The 14,836-nt window shown below is 42.1% G+C and overlaps 1 protein-coding gene across 4 annotated transcripts in view; it reads left to right on the top strand.

The window, feature by feature from the left end:
- Positions 1–14,836, top strand: part of IL13RA2 (interleukin 13 receptor subunit alpha 2) — a 93,210-nt gene that overhangs the window by 55,435 nt on the left and 22,939 nt on the right. The gene's annotated exons all lie outside the window — the stretch shown is intronic.

Here is a 14,836-nt window from a genome sequence, read left to right on the forward strand (position 1 = left end):
ATGCTCAGGGTAGGGCCAATTGGGGGGTTGGGGTGCCGCCCCCTGTCACACTCAAGGCAGGGTCGATAGGGAGGTTGCGACGCCACCCCCTGTCACACACAGAGCAGGGCAGATCAGGGGGTTGTGGCGCCACCCCTGTCACATACAGAGCAGGGTCGATCAGGGGGTTGGGGCTCCATACCCTGTCACACACAGAGCAGGGCCGATAGGGGAGTGGGAAGCTCCCCCCTGTCACACACAGAGCAGGGCCGATGGGGAGGTTGGGGAGCTCCCCCCTATCAGGCACAGAGCAGGGCCGATCAGGGGGTTGGGGCGCCTTCCCCTGTCACGAACAGAGCAGGGCGGATAGGGAGGTTGTGGCCCCACCCCCTGTCACACACAGAGCCGCAGGGCGATCAGGGGGTTTGGGCGCTGCCCCCTGTCACGCTGCTCCAGGGGCCAGGAGGCTTTGTGGCTCCGCTGATCCCAGTGCTAGGAGGCCTCGCTGCTCTGCTGATCCTGGTGCTGGGAGGCCTTGTGGCTCCGCTTGACACAGGGGCAGTGAGGCCTCGCTGCTCCACTGATCCCGGTGCTAGGAGGACTCGCTGCTCTGCTGATCTTGGTGCTGGGAGGCCTTGTGGCTCCGCTTGACACAGGGGCAGTGAGGCCTCGCTGCTCCGCTGATCCCGGTGCCAGGAGGCCTCGCTGCTCCGCTGATCCCGGTGCCAGGAGGCCTCGCGGCTCCGCTGATCCCGGGTTTGGGAAGCCCTGTGCCTCCACTGATCCCAGGCCGAGAGGCCTCGTGGCTCCGCTGATCCCAGTGCTGGGAGGCCTTGCTGCTCTGCTGATCCTGGTGCTGGGAGGCATATTAGCCTTTTATTATATAGGATAGAGGCCTGGTGCATGGGTGGGGGCTGGCTGGTTTGCCCTGAAGGGTGTCCTGGATCAAGGTGCGGGTCCCGCTTGGGTGCCTGGCCAGCCTGGATGAGGGGATGATGGCTGTTTGCAGCTGGTCACACCCCCTTCAGGGTGGGGTCCCCACTGGGGTGCCTGGCCAGTCTGGGTGAGGGGCTGGCGGGTGACTGAAGCTCCTCCCAACCTCTCCTTTTTTCCTTTTTTTAAAAATTCTGGGATTTATTTACCTTCTATGGCTGTCACTGGAGCTGAGAGCCGGCTTTAGCTTTTAGCTGGCTGCTGAAAGCAGGTTTCTGTGCTTTGTTTACCTTCTGTATTTGAAACTTTGTTGCGACTCCAGCTCTGAGATCCCAGCAGGCTGAAAGCAGGTTTCTGGGTTTTGTTTAGCTTATATCTTTGCAACAATGTTTCTTAGACTGCAGCTCAGAGCCCAGCAGCGGCAGGCAGGGAACCTTGGCTTCCTCAGTCACTGGAGCAAGCAAGCCTCCTGTTTGCGTCAGTTGCCTGGCTGCCGGCTGCCATCTTGGCTGGCAGTTAATTTGCATATCACCCTGATTAGCCAATGGGTAGCGAAGTTACGGCCAATTGCCATGTTTCTCTTTTATTAGATAGGATTTTTTACCTTTTTCTCCCTTTTCTTGTTCTTACTCTTCTTAAAGAATAACCTTCAACACTTTATGTAATACTGGTTTGATGGTAATGAACTCCTTTAGCTTTTTCTTGTCTGTGAAGCTCTTTATCTGACCTGCAATTCTAAATGATAGCTTTGCTGGGTAGAGTAATCTTGTTATTAAGTCCTTGCTTTTCATCACTTTGAATATTTCCTGTCATTCCCTTCTGGCCTGCAAAGTTTCTGTTAAGAAATCAGCTGACAGTCATATGGGCACTCCCTCATAGGTAACTGACTGCTTTTCTCTTCCTGTTTTGAAGATTCTTTGTCTTTAACCCTTGTCATTTTAATTATAATGTGTCTTGGTGTGGGCCTCTTTGGGTCCTCTTGTTTGAGACTCTCTGTGCTTCCTGGACTTGTAATCTATTTCTTTCACCAGATAGGGGAAGTTTTCTGTTATTGTTTCTTCAAATAGGTTTTCAATATCTCACCTCCTTCTGGCACCCCCATAATGCAAATGTTGCTACACTTGAAATTGTCCCAGAGGCTCCTTACACTATCTTCATATTTTTAGATTGTTTTTTCTTTTTGCTCTTCTGACTGGGTGTTTTTTGCTTCCTCATATTCCACATTGTTGATTTGATTCTCAGAATCCTCTGCTCTACTGTTGAATCCCTGTAAATTATTCTTCATTTCAATTAGTGTATGCTTAATTTCTGAGTGGTCCTTTTTCATGTGTTTGAAATTCTCACTGAGATCCTTAAAAGTCTCAGAAAGTCCCTTGAAGATCTCATTAAGATCCTTAAGCAACATTATAACCATTGTTTTGAACTCTGTATCCAGTAGGTACCTTGGTTCCATTTCATTTATTTCTCTTTCTGGAGGTTTCTTTTGTTCTTTCATTTGTGACATGTTTCTTTGTCTTCACATTTTGACTGCTTCCCTGTATTTGTTTCTATATATTAGGTAGAACTGCTATTATCTCCTGGGGTTGGTAGATTGGCCTTGCATAGTAGGTCTTATAGGGCCCAGTGGCTCAGCCTCCCCAGTCACCTGAGCTGAGCCCTCTAGGTGCACTCCTGTGTAGGCTGTGTGCACAATCTTGCTGTAGTTGAGCCTTGATTGCTGCTGGTATCCTTTATCTCCAGGCCAATGTGGCTATAACAGTGGTTCTCAACCTTACTAATGCTGTGACCCTTTAATATAGTTCCTCATGTTGTGGTGACCCCAACCATAAAATTATTTTCATTGCTATTTCATAACTATAATTTTGCTACTCTTATGAATCGTAATGTAAATATCTGATATGCAGGATGTATTTTCATTGTTACAAATTCAACGTAATTAAAGCATAGTGATTAATCACAAAAACAATATGTAATTATATATGTATTTTCCGATGGTCTTAGGCGACCCTTGTGAAAGGGTCGTTCGACCCCCAAAGGGGTTGCAAACCACAGGTTGAGAACCGCTGGGTTATAAGGACCAGCTATTACTACAGTGGAAGAGTTGCTGTACAGGAGACACCCCTATGTAGCAGGACTTGCTTCAGTGGGGCTTTGGTGCTCACTGAGTCTGCCCCTAAAGTGTGTTGCTTGTAGATGTGTAGAGTTATAATCCAGTATGGTCTGAAGCTGTCCATGGGGTTCACTGGCTCTGGGTATCCCAGAAGGTGCAAAGTCAGCCACTGCCTAGGGCCACCCAACAGGAACGATCTGCTGATGGCTGCTATTTGTATTGGGCTTGGAAGTAACCAGGCAAGGCCAAGCTGTGAAGCAAGGAAGGCTGGTGCTAGTGCTGAGTCTCCACCATGTTACTGATAGGTATGGGGCACGCTGACTGCAGCTGCTTCTTTTTAAAGAGATGTTAGAAAAGTCTGGAGCCTGAGCAAACAATGACCCCTGTGAGGACCTCTGGGAAAAAGCTCACCCCTGCGAGTTCCTGCCCCAATGCCAGACAATCTAGTTCTTCCCAAGTTCCTCCCCTTATGTTCCTTCTCCCCACAATGGTGCTGCCCAGTTCTGGAGCTCAGAGCAAGCAAGACCATGTAAGTGTGTGCACTGGCCCATTAAGATGAATCCTTTGTGTCACTCAGCCATGGTCCCAGCTGGTTTTTACAGCCTGAAGTTACAGGGACTTCTTTTCCAAGCTCTGGAGCCCTAAGGCTAGAGGTCTGATGTGAGACTGGAACCCCTTGCTCTTCACAGGGAACCTTTATGGCCGAGATATCCTTCCTGACAAAAAACATGCCACATGTGGGTGTCAAACCAGCCCATTCTACACCTCTGTTCCTCCTACTAGTCTCAATGTACTTTTTTCTTTACTTCTTTAGTTGTAGGACTTTCATTCAGCCAGATTTCAGGTGGTTCTGAATGATAGCTGTTCTGTATTTTAGTTGTAATTTTGATGTGGTTGTGGAAGGATGCAAGTATTGGTATTTACTTAAGCCGCCATCTTGGTTCTCGAAAGGAGAGATTTATTTTTTATTTTTTAAAATATATTTTATTTATTTTTTATAGAGAGGAAGGGAGAGGGATAGAGAGAGTCAGAAACATCAATGAGAGAGAAACATCAATCATCTGCCTCCTGCACACTCCCTACTGGGTATGTGCCCGCAACCAAGGTACATGCCCTTGACCGGAATTGAACCTGGGACCCTTGAGTCTGCAGGCCAATGCTTTATCCACTGAGCCAAATCAGTTAGGGCAGGAGAGATTTTGATTGAATAGATATGTGGAGATATGAATCCTTTAAGTTTTTTTGTTGTTTTGTTTATCCTTACCCAAGAACATTTTTTTGTTTAATATTTTTCTTTTCTTTTCTTTTCTTTTAGAGAGAGAGGGGAAGAGACAGAGGGAAACATCAAGACAGAGAGAAACATCAAGGTGAGAGAGACACAAGGTGAGAGAGACACATGCCTCCAAGGCGCTCACCAACTAGGACCAGGGATTGAGCCTGCAATCAAGGCATGTGACATTGACCGGAATCAAACTCAGGACTCTTCAGTCTGCAGGCTGACGCTCTATCCACTGAGCCAAATCAGCTAGGGCTTGAATCCTTTAAATTTAGATCATAAAACCAATATTTTTCAAGGTTAAGAAGATTATTTTTGGGAGGGAGGGAAGAATTTTCATTTTTATTTTTTGTTTTTTTATACACTTTTTATTGTTGATAGTATTATAGATATCTCCCATTTCCCCCCTTTACCTGCCTCCTCACAGCGCCTACCCTCCTCCACATGTCTTCACTACTCTATTGCCCATGTGAATGGGCTATGCATATAAGTATATAAGTTCATTGGTTTATCTCTTCATGTTTCCCCACCCCCACATTCAATTATATCAGTCTGTTCCATGCCTTCCTTCAGGTCTTATATTGTTGGTCAATTCATTCTGTTGACTAGATTCCACAAATAAGTGAGATCATGTGATATTTGTCTTTCTCAGATTGGCTTATTTCACTTAGCATAATATTTTCCAGATCAATCCATGCTGTCCCAAAGGGTAAGAAATCCCTCTTTTTTATAGCTGCATAGTATTCCATTGATTAAATGTCTTATAGCTTTTTTAACCATTCATTTACAGATGGGCAAGTGGACTGTTTCCAATTCTTAGCTATTATAAATAATGCTCCTATGAACATAGCAGTGCATATATTCTTTCTGATTGGTGTTTTGGGGTTTTTAGCATATATTTCCAAAAGTAGAATTGCTGGGTCAAATGGAAGTTCCATTTTTAAATTTTTGAGGAAATTCCATGCTGTTTTCCATAGTGGCTGCACCAGTCTGCATTCTCACCATCAGTGAACTAGTGTCCCCTGTTCACATCCGTGCCAGGACTTGTTGTTTATTGATTTATTAATGATAGCCATTCTGCTTGGTGTAAGGTGATATCTCATTGTTGTTTTAATTTGCATTTCTCTGATGATTAGTGACTAAATTTTTTTTTTTTATGTCTCTTGGCCATTCGTATGTCCTCTTTTAAGAAATGTCTATTCAGGTCTTCTGCCCATTTTTTATTTGGATTGTTTGTCGTCCTTTTGTTGATATATATGAGTATTTTATTTTATTTTATTTACCAGTTTGACAATTATTTTATTTTATTATTTTTTTCTTTGACAATTTTTCTCCTTTATTGAATAAGATATTACAAATGTGTCCTTATCCCCCCAATATCCCCCAATCCCCCCAATCCTGCCCTCACCCTCACCCCCTATTGTCCACATCCATCGCTTATGTTTATATGCATGCATACAAGTCCTTTGGTTGATGTTTCCTCCTCACCCCACCCTCCCCTACCTTCTCTCTGAGTTTTGAGCATCTGATCGTTGCTTCTCTGTCTCTACATCTGTTTTTGTTCATCGGTTTATGTTGTTCATTATAATCCACAAATGAGTGAGAGCATGTGATATTTATCTTTCTCTGACTGACTTATTTCACTTAGCATAATGCTCTCCAGCTCCATCAATGCTGTTGCAAATGATAGGAGTTCCTTCCTTTTTACAGCAGCATAGTATTCCATTGTATAGATGTGCCAAAGTTTTCTAATCCATTCATCTGCTGATGGGCACTTAGGCTGTTTCCAAATCTTAGCTATGGTAAATTGTGCTGCTATGAACATAGGGGTGCATATATCCTTTCTGATTGGTGTTTCTGGTTTCTTGAGATATATTCCTAGAAGTTGGATCACTGGGTCAAATGGAAGTTCCATTTTTAGTTTTTTGAGGAAACTCCATACTGCTCTCCACAGTGGCTGCACCAGTTTGCATTCCCACCAGCAGTGAACGAGGGTTCCTTTTTCTCCAAATCCTCCCAGCATTTGCCATTTGCAGATTTGTTGATGATAGTCAGTCTGACAGGTGTGAGGTGGTACCTCATTGTCATTTTGATTTGCATCTCTCGGATGATTAGTGACTTTGAACATTTTTCATATGTCTCTCAGTCTTATGTATGTCCTCTTTTGAAAAGTGTCTATTTAGGTCCTTTGCCCATTTTTTGATTGGGTTTTTGTCTTCCTTTTGTTAAGTTGTATGAGTTCCCTATAAATGTTGGAGATTAAACATTTATCAGAGATATGATTGGCAAATATGTTCTTCCATGCAGTGGGTTTTCTTGTTGTTTTGTTGATGTTTTCTTTTGCTGTGCAGAAGCTTTTTATTTTGATATAGTCCCATTTGTTTATTTTCCCTTTAGTTTCCATTGCCCTAGGAGCTGTGTCAGTGAAGAAATTTTTTTGGCATATATCTGAGGTTTTGCTACCTGTGGATTCCTCTAATATTCTTATGGTTTCCCTCTTACGTTTAAGTCCTTTATTCATTTTGAGTTTATTTTTGTGTATGTTGTAAGTTGGTGGTCTAGTTTCATTTTTTTGCATGTCTCACCAAATTTCCCAGCACCATTTATTGAAGAGACTGTCTTGACTCCATTGTATGTTCTTGCCTCCTTTGTCAAATATTAACTGAGCATAGTGGTTTGGGTCGATTTCTGGGTTCTCTATTCTATTCCATTGGTCTATACGTCTGCTCTTGTGCCAGTACCAGGCAATTTTGAGAACAGTGGCTTTATAATACAGCTTGATATCTGGTATTGAGATCCCTCCTACTGTGTTCTTCTTTCTCAGGATCGCAGAAGCTATTCGGTGTCTTTTTTTTTTTTTTAATTCCAGATGAATTTTTGGAGAGTTCTTTCTAGATCTGTGAAATATGCTGTTGGTATTTTAATGGGGAGTGCATTGAATCTATAGATTGCTTTGGGTAGTATGGACATTTTGATGATGTTGATTCTACCAATCCATGAACATGGTATGTTCTTCCATCTGTTTATGTCTTCCTCTATCTCTTTTTTCAATGTCCTGTAGTTTTCTGGGTAGAGGTCTTTTACCTCCTTGGTTAAGTTTATTCTTAGGTATCTTAATTTTTTGTGTGCAATGGTAAATGGGATTGTTTTTTTTTTTTTATTTCTCTTTCTGTAAGTTCACTATTGGTGTATAAAAAAGCCATAGATTTCTTGGCCTTAATTTTGTATCTGACTACATTGCCAAATTCATTTATTAAGTCTAATAATTTTTTGATGGAGTATTTAGGATTTTCTATATACAGTATCATGTCATCTGTGAATAATGACTATTTTTCTTCTTCTTTTCCAATTTGGATGCCTTTTATTTCTTCTTGTCTGATCGCTATGGCTAGTACTTCTAGTACTATGTTGAACAGTAGTGGTGAAAGTGGGCATCCCTGTCTTGTTCCTGTTCTTTAGGGAAATGGTTTTAGTTTTTGCCCATTGAGTATGATGTTGGCTGTAGTTTTTTCATATATGGCTTTTATTATGTTGAGGTATGATCCCTCTATTCCCACTTTGCTGAGCGTTTTTATCAGAAAAGGGTGTTGGATTTCGTCAAATGCCTTTTCTGCAACAATCAATATGATTATGTGATTTTTGTCTCTCAATTTGTTTATGTGAAGTATCACGTTTATTGATTTGTGGATATTGTATCAGCCTTGTATTCCTGGAATAAATCCCACTTGGTCATGGTGTATATTTTTTCTAATGTAATGCTGGATCTGGTTTGCTAGAATTTTTTTGAGGATTATAGCATCTATGTTCATTGGGATATTGGCCTGTAATTCTCTTTCTTTGTGGTGTCTTTATCTGGTTTTGGGATTAGGGTAATGCTGGCTTCATAGAAAGAGCTTGGAAGTGTGCCTTCCTCATGAATTTTTTGGAATAGTCTGAGAAGGATTGGCTTTAGTTCTTTAAATGTTCAGTAAAACTCCCCTGTGAAGCCATCTGGTCCAGGGCTTTTGTTTGCAGGAAGCTTTTTGATTACTGTTTCAATTTCATCAGTGGATATTGGCCTAGTCAGGTTTTTTTATTCTTCCTGATTGAGTTTTGGAAGGTTGTATTTTTCTAGGAATGTGTCCATTTCTTCGTGGTTGTCCAGTTTGTTGGAGTAGAGTTGTTCAGAGTTGTTCATAGTAGTTGTTCACTGAGGGGCCCTGGCGCCAAGCACCTGGCGCTGAGGGGCCCTGGCGCTGAGGGGCCCAGCTTGGATGGGCAGTTATTCAAGCACCTGATTCCCCTTTGTATATCAGTAGGGTCAGTTGTTACTTCATCTCTTTCATTTCTGATTTTGTTTATTTGGGTCCTCTCTGTTTGTTTCTTGGTGAGCCTGGTGAGAGGTTCATCAATCTTGTTTATCCTTTCAAAGAACCAGCTGTTGGTTTCATTGATCTTTGTATTGTTTTTTGGTCTCTATGTTGTTTATTTCTGCTCTGATCTTTATTATTTGCTTCCTTCTGGGTACTGTGGGCTTTTCTTGTTGCTCTCTTTCTAACTCTTTGAGTTGTAGGGTTAGATCATTTATTGCCAGTTTTTCTTGTTTTTTGAGGTAGGCCTGTAGAGCTATGAACTACCCTCTCAGGACTGCTTTTATTGTGTCCTATAAATTTTGGATTGTTGTGTTTTCATTGTCATTTGTTTCCAGGATGCTTTTTATTTCTTCTTTGATTTCTCTGGTAACCCAGTCATTGCTTAATAGCATGCCATTTAGCCTCCAAATGTTTGATTTTTTTCATTGTTTTTATTGTAGTGGATTTCTAGTTTTATGCTATTGTGATCTGAGAAGATTCTTGTTATGATTTGTATTCTCTTGAATTTGAAGAGACTTTGCCTGTGTCCTAATATGTGGTCTATCTTTAAAAATGTCCTGTGTGCACTGGAGAAGAATGTATATTCTGTAGCTTTGGGGTGAAATATTCTGAAGATGTCAATTAAGTCCATCTGAACTAGTGAGTCATTTAGGGTTGCTGTTTCTCTGCTGATTTTTTGTTTAGTGGATTTATCCTGTGGTGTCAGTGGGGTATTAAAGTCCCCTAGTATGGCTGTATTGCTATCTATCTCTCCCTTGACATCTTCCAGAAGTTGTTTTATGGATTTGGGTGCTCCTGTTTTGGTGCATAATTTTACCAGAGTTATATGTTCTTGTTGAATTGCTCCCTTTAGTATTACGTAGTGGCCTTCATTATCTCCTGTTATGGCCTTTACTTTGAGGTCTATTTTGTCATATAAGTATTGCAACCCCAGCTTTTTTCTCATTTCCATTTGCCTGAAAAAAATTTTCCATCCCTTCATTCTCAGTCTGTGTGAATCCTTTGTTCTGAGGTGGGTCTCTTGCAGACAGCAAATATATGGGTCATATTTTCTTATCCATTCAGCTACCCTGTGTCTTTTGATTGGAGCATTTAATCCATTTACATTTAATGTTATTATTGAAAAGCACTTGTTTGTGGTCATTTTTATTCTTAATGTTTGTGTTTCTTCTTGTCTTTCTGTTTCTTCTTTTTACAGCAGTCCCTTTAGCATTTCTTGCATTGCTGGTTTGGTGGTAATAAACTCTCTTAGCCCTTTTTTGTCTGTGGAGCTCCTGATTCCACCTTCAATTTTGAATGATAGCCTTGCTGGGTATAGTATTCTTGGATTCATTCCCTTGCTTTGCATCACTTTGTATATTTCATTCCATTCCCTTCTTGCCTGGTGTGTTTCTGTTGAGAAGTCAGCTGATATTCTAATAGGAGATCCCTTGTAGGTAACTTTTTGTCTCTCTCTGGCAGCCTTTAAGATTCTTACTTTGACGTTGGTGTTTGCCAATTTAATTATGATGTGTCTTGGTGTTGGTCTTTTGGGGTTCATCTTGTTTGACACACTATGTGCTTCTTGGACTTGTGTAGTTTTTTTCTTGCCAGTATCAGGGAAGTTTTCCGTCATTATTTCTTCAAACAGGTTTTCTATTCCTTGCTTCTCCTCCTCTCCTTCTGGTACCCCTATTAAGCGAATGTTATTTCATTTTGCATTGTCCCAAAGCTCCCTTAGGCTCTCCTCTTGCTTTTTAAGTTTTTTTCCAGTTGCTCCTGTGTTTGTGTGTTTTTTCCTACCTTGTCTTCTAATTCGCTGATGCGGTCCTCAGCCTCTTCTAGTCTGCTGTTTAAGCCTTCCATTGTGTTCTTTATTGCAGCTATGTCGTTCTTCTTTTCCTCTTGGTTCCTTTTCATGTTGGTGACATTCTCATTCAGCTCCTTATAATTCTCATTGAGTTGTGTGCATTTGTCATCCAGCTGCTTGAGCATCCTTATGACCATTACTCTGAATTCTTTCTCTGATAAGTTAGTAGCCTCAATTTCATTTAACTCCCTTTCTAGTGATTCCTCTTTTTCTTTCCTTTGTGGATTGCTTTTTTGTCTTCCCATGTTTAGCTGTAATTTTTTAATCGTAGCTCTGATTGCTTAGCTACCTTGTTTCTTTAGGGTGTGGTGCTACTGGTGTGACCTCGCAGGTCTTCTGGGTTTGGTAGTCTAGTGTAGCTCCCTACTTGAGCTATTTGGGTTCTCTTGATGTAGGCCTGCAAGCTGGGAACGTGCAACTGAGGTGTCTAGAAGTCAGCAGCCGTGGAAGTGGTGTTCTAATTTTTGCTGTCTTATGCCCTTGGTTGAAATCACGCGTGCCCTGCAGGGACTCACAGTGGCACCCAGGAACTGTCTATTGGGGTGGTGGAGCTCAGGAAGCCTGCGTTCTGGCAAGGCGTGACTGTGGTGCCCAGAGTTCTGTAGTTGTGGGATGGGCAGACTCAGCTTTTGCTGCTGCCTCCATGGTTGGATATATGTGATCCCAGCGGCACGCGATCCCAGCAGCAGTTCACAGGGGCACCTGTGGTGTGTTTGCCAGCAGGGTGTACTGACACACTCTGAAGGGCCCTGGCACTGAAGCCACTGGATTGCAGTGTCTGTGGGCAGGTATCCCAGAAGAGGGAATTCAGCGTTTCTACAGCCCAGCTGTGCCCCCCTATTTGCTTAAGTGCATGTCCAGCGTGGCTCACAGTGGCGCCCCAGGGCTGCCTGTGGAGCAGTGGTTTTGGGAGACCTGCATGCTAGAAAAGCCTGCACCTGTAGTGTCCAGAGTTCTGCAGCTGTGGGGTGGGGAAACTCAGTTTTTGCTGATGCACCTGTGGTGGATAGGCTCATGTTCCCAGTGGCAGCACACAGGAGCACCCGCAGTGAGTTTGCTAGCTCAGGTGCACCGAAGCACTCTGAAGGGCCCTGGCACACTTAATCGAGGCATCTTTGGGCTGGTATCCAGGATGGGTGAATTCAGAATTTCTACTGCCCAGGGGAGTGCGTCCCTATTAGTACAAGATCGGACCCAGCAGAATCTCACTGTGGCTTCCCAAAGTGCCCTGTGGATAGATGGGCTCGGGGGAATGTACAACTGTGGCAGTGCAGTTCACCAGCGCTGAGCTCTGCCACACTCTGAGGGGCCCTGGCGCTGAGTGGCCCTGGCGCTTAAGTTGCACAGCTGGGTGTGTGTGGGCAGTTATTCAGGCAGAAGGAATTCAAAATTTCTACTGGGGAACAGTGCGCCTGTGTCTGTACAAAATCACACCCAGCTGAGGCTCACAGTGACTCCTATGGAGTGGTGTGCCTCGGAGACCTGTGCGTTGGAGACGGGTGAATGCAACCTGGAAGGTCTGCCGCTGAGGAGGGGGAGGCTGCACTTACTGCTTCGGGCGCGGTGCTCCTTTGGAAGTATAAAAATGCTATCAATTTATGGATGTTGATTTTGTATCCTGTTACCTTGCCTAATTACTTTATTAAGTCTAGTATTTTCCTGGAGGAGTCTTTAGGGTATTCTATGTACAATATCATATCATCTTTGAATAATGAGAGTTTTATTTCCTTCTTTCAAATTTGAATGCCTTTTATCTCCTCTTTTTATCTGATTGCTATGGGTAGGACTTCTAGTACTACGTTGAATAAGAGTGGTGAGAGTGGACATCCTTATCTTCTTCCTGTTCTTAAGGGAATTTCTTTTAGTTTTTGCCCACAGAGTATTATATCGGCTGTAGTTTTGTCATATATAGCCTTTATTATGCTGAGGTATGATCCTTCTGTTCCCACTTTACTGAGAGCTTTTATCAAAAAAGGGTGCTGGATTGTGTCAAATACTTTTTCTGCATCTATTGATATGATCATGTGGCTTTTATCTTTCTTTTTTAAAAATGTATTTTTCTTGATTTCAAAGAGGAAGGGAGAGGCAGAGAGAGACAGAAACATCAATGATGAGAGGCAATCATTGACTGCCTCCTGCATGCCCTACACTGGGGATTGAGCCCACAACCCAGGCATGTGACCTGACCAAGAATCGAACTGTGACCTCCTGATTTCATAGATCAACACTTAACCACTGACCTATGCCAGTGGGCTGTGATTTTTATCTTTCAATTGGTTTATGTGATATATAACATTTATTGACTTGCAAATATTGTACCATCCTTGTATCCCTGTAATAAATCCCACTTGATCATGATGTATGATCTTTTGAATATATTGCTGGATCTAATTTGCTAATATTTTTGTTGAGGATTTTAGCATCTATGTTCATCAGGGATATTGGCCTATAGTTTTCTTTCTTGTAGTGTCTTTATCTGGTTTTGGAGTTATGATAATGTTGGCCTTGTAAAGGGAGCTTATAAGTCTTCCCTTCTCCTGAATGTTTTGGAATAGTTTGAGGAGGATAGGTGTTAGTTCTTCTTTAAATGTGTGATCAGATTCTCCCGTGAATCCATCTGGTCCAGGACTTTTGTTTGCTGAAAGTTCTTAAATTACTGCTTCAATTTCATCAGTGGTTATTGTCCTACCTAGGTTTTCTGATTCTTCCTGAATTAGTTTTAGAAGATTGTATATTTTTAGAAATTTGTCCATTTCACCCAGGTTGTACAGTTTGTTGGCATATAGTTGTTTGTAGTATTTGCTTCCAATCCTTTGTATTTCTGTGGTGCCCATTGTTATATTGCCTCTTTCACTTCTGATTTTATTTATTTGGGTCCTCTGTTTTTTTATGAGTCTGGCTAGGGGCTCATCAATCTTATTTATCTTTTCAAGGAACCAGCTCTTGGATTTATTGATCTATTGTATTATTATTTTTTTAGTCCCTATGTCATTTATTTCTGCTCTGTCATTTATTTCTACTCCCTCTGAGCATTTCTTACTGTTCTCTTTCTAATTCATTTAATTGAAGGATTAGATGGCTCATTAGTTGTTTTTCTTATTTCTTGAGGGAGGCCTGTAGTGCTATGAACTTCCCTCTCAGGACTGCTTTCCCATAGATTTTGGGTGGTTATGTGTTCATTTTCATTTGTTTCCAGGAAGTTTTTAATTTCTTGCTTGATCTCATTGGTAACCCATTCATCTATATATAAAAGCCTAAGCGACTGGCCAACTGGCGAACTGGCTGACTGGCTGACCATCCGGTAGCTATGATGTGCACTGACCACCAGGGAACAGAAGCTCATTGCAGGAGCGGAAACCACAGGCATGGAAACATGGAACAGACTGATGAATCTCAGAGGGAAGAGGGGAGGCGGGGGTGGGAAGAGATTATCCAAAGATCTTATATGCATACTAGAGGCCCATGCACCAATGGGTTCTCTCGGCCTGGCCTGCAGGGATCGGGCTTCAACTAGCTCTCCAACATCCCTCGAGGGGCTCTGAATTGCGAGAGGGTGCAGGCCAGGCTGAGGGACCCCACCAGTGCATGAATCTGTGCACTGGGCCTCTAATTGTTTAATAACATGCTGTATAGTCTCCATGTATTTGAGTGTTTTTAAATTTTTTATTGTAGTTGATTTCTAACGTCATGCCATTGTGATCTGAAATGCCTGGTTTTATATCAATCTTCTTGAATTGGTATAGACTTGTTTTGTGCCCTAATGTGTGGTCTATCTTTGAGAATGCCCCATGTGTGCTTGAGGAGAATGTATATTCTGTTGTATTGTGGAGAAATGTTCTGTAAATATCAGTTATATTTATCTGATCTAGTATGTCATTTAAGGTCTCTATTTCCTTATTCATTTTTGTCTAGAACAGTGGTTCTCAACCTTTCTAATGCCGCAACACTTTAATACAGTTCCTCATGTTATGGTGACCCCCAATTTCATTGTTACAAATTGAACATAATTAAAGCATAGTGGTTAATCACAAAAACAATATGTAATTATATATGTGTTTTCCAATGGTCTTAGGCAATCCCTGTGGGTCATGACCCATAGGTTGAGAACCTCTGGTCTGGAAGATCTATCCAGTGATGTCAGTGGGGTGTCAAAGTCCCTTACTATGACTGTATTACTGTCAATCTCTCCCTTAAAGTCCATCAATACTTGTTATATATAGTTGGGTGCTCCAGTATTGGGTGCATATATGTTTACAAGGGTTATATTTTCTTGCTGAATCATTTCCTTTAATATTAAGATGTGGCTTTCTTTATCTCTTTTTATGGCCTTTGCTTTG

The sequence above is a fragment of the Myotis daubentonii genome, chromosome X, assembly GCF_963259705.1.
Source record: "Myotis daubentonii chromosome X, mMyoDau2.1, whole genome shotgun sequence".
Lineage (NCBI taxonomy): Eukaryota > Metazoa > Chordata > Mammalia > Chiroptera > Vespertilionidae > Myotis > Myotis daubentonii.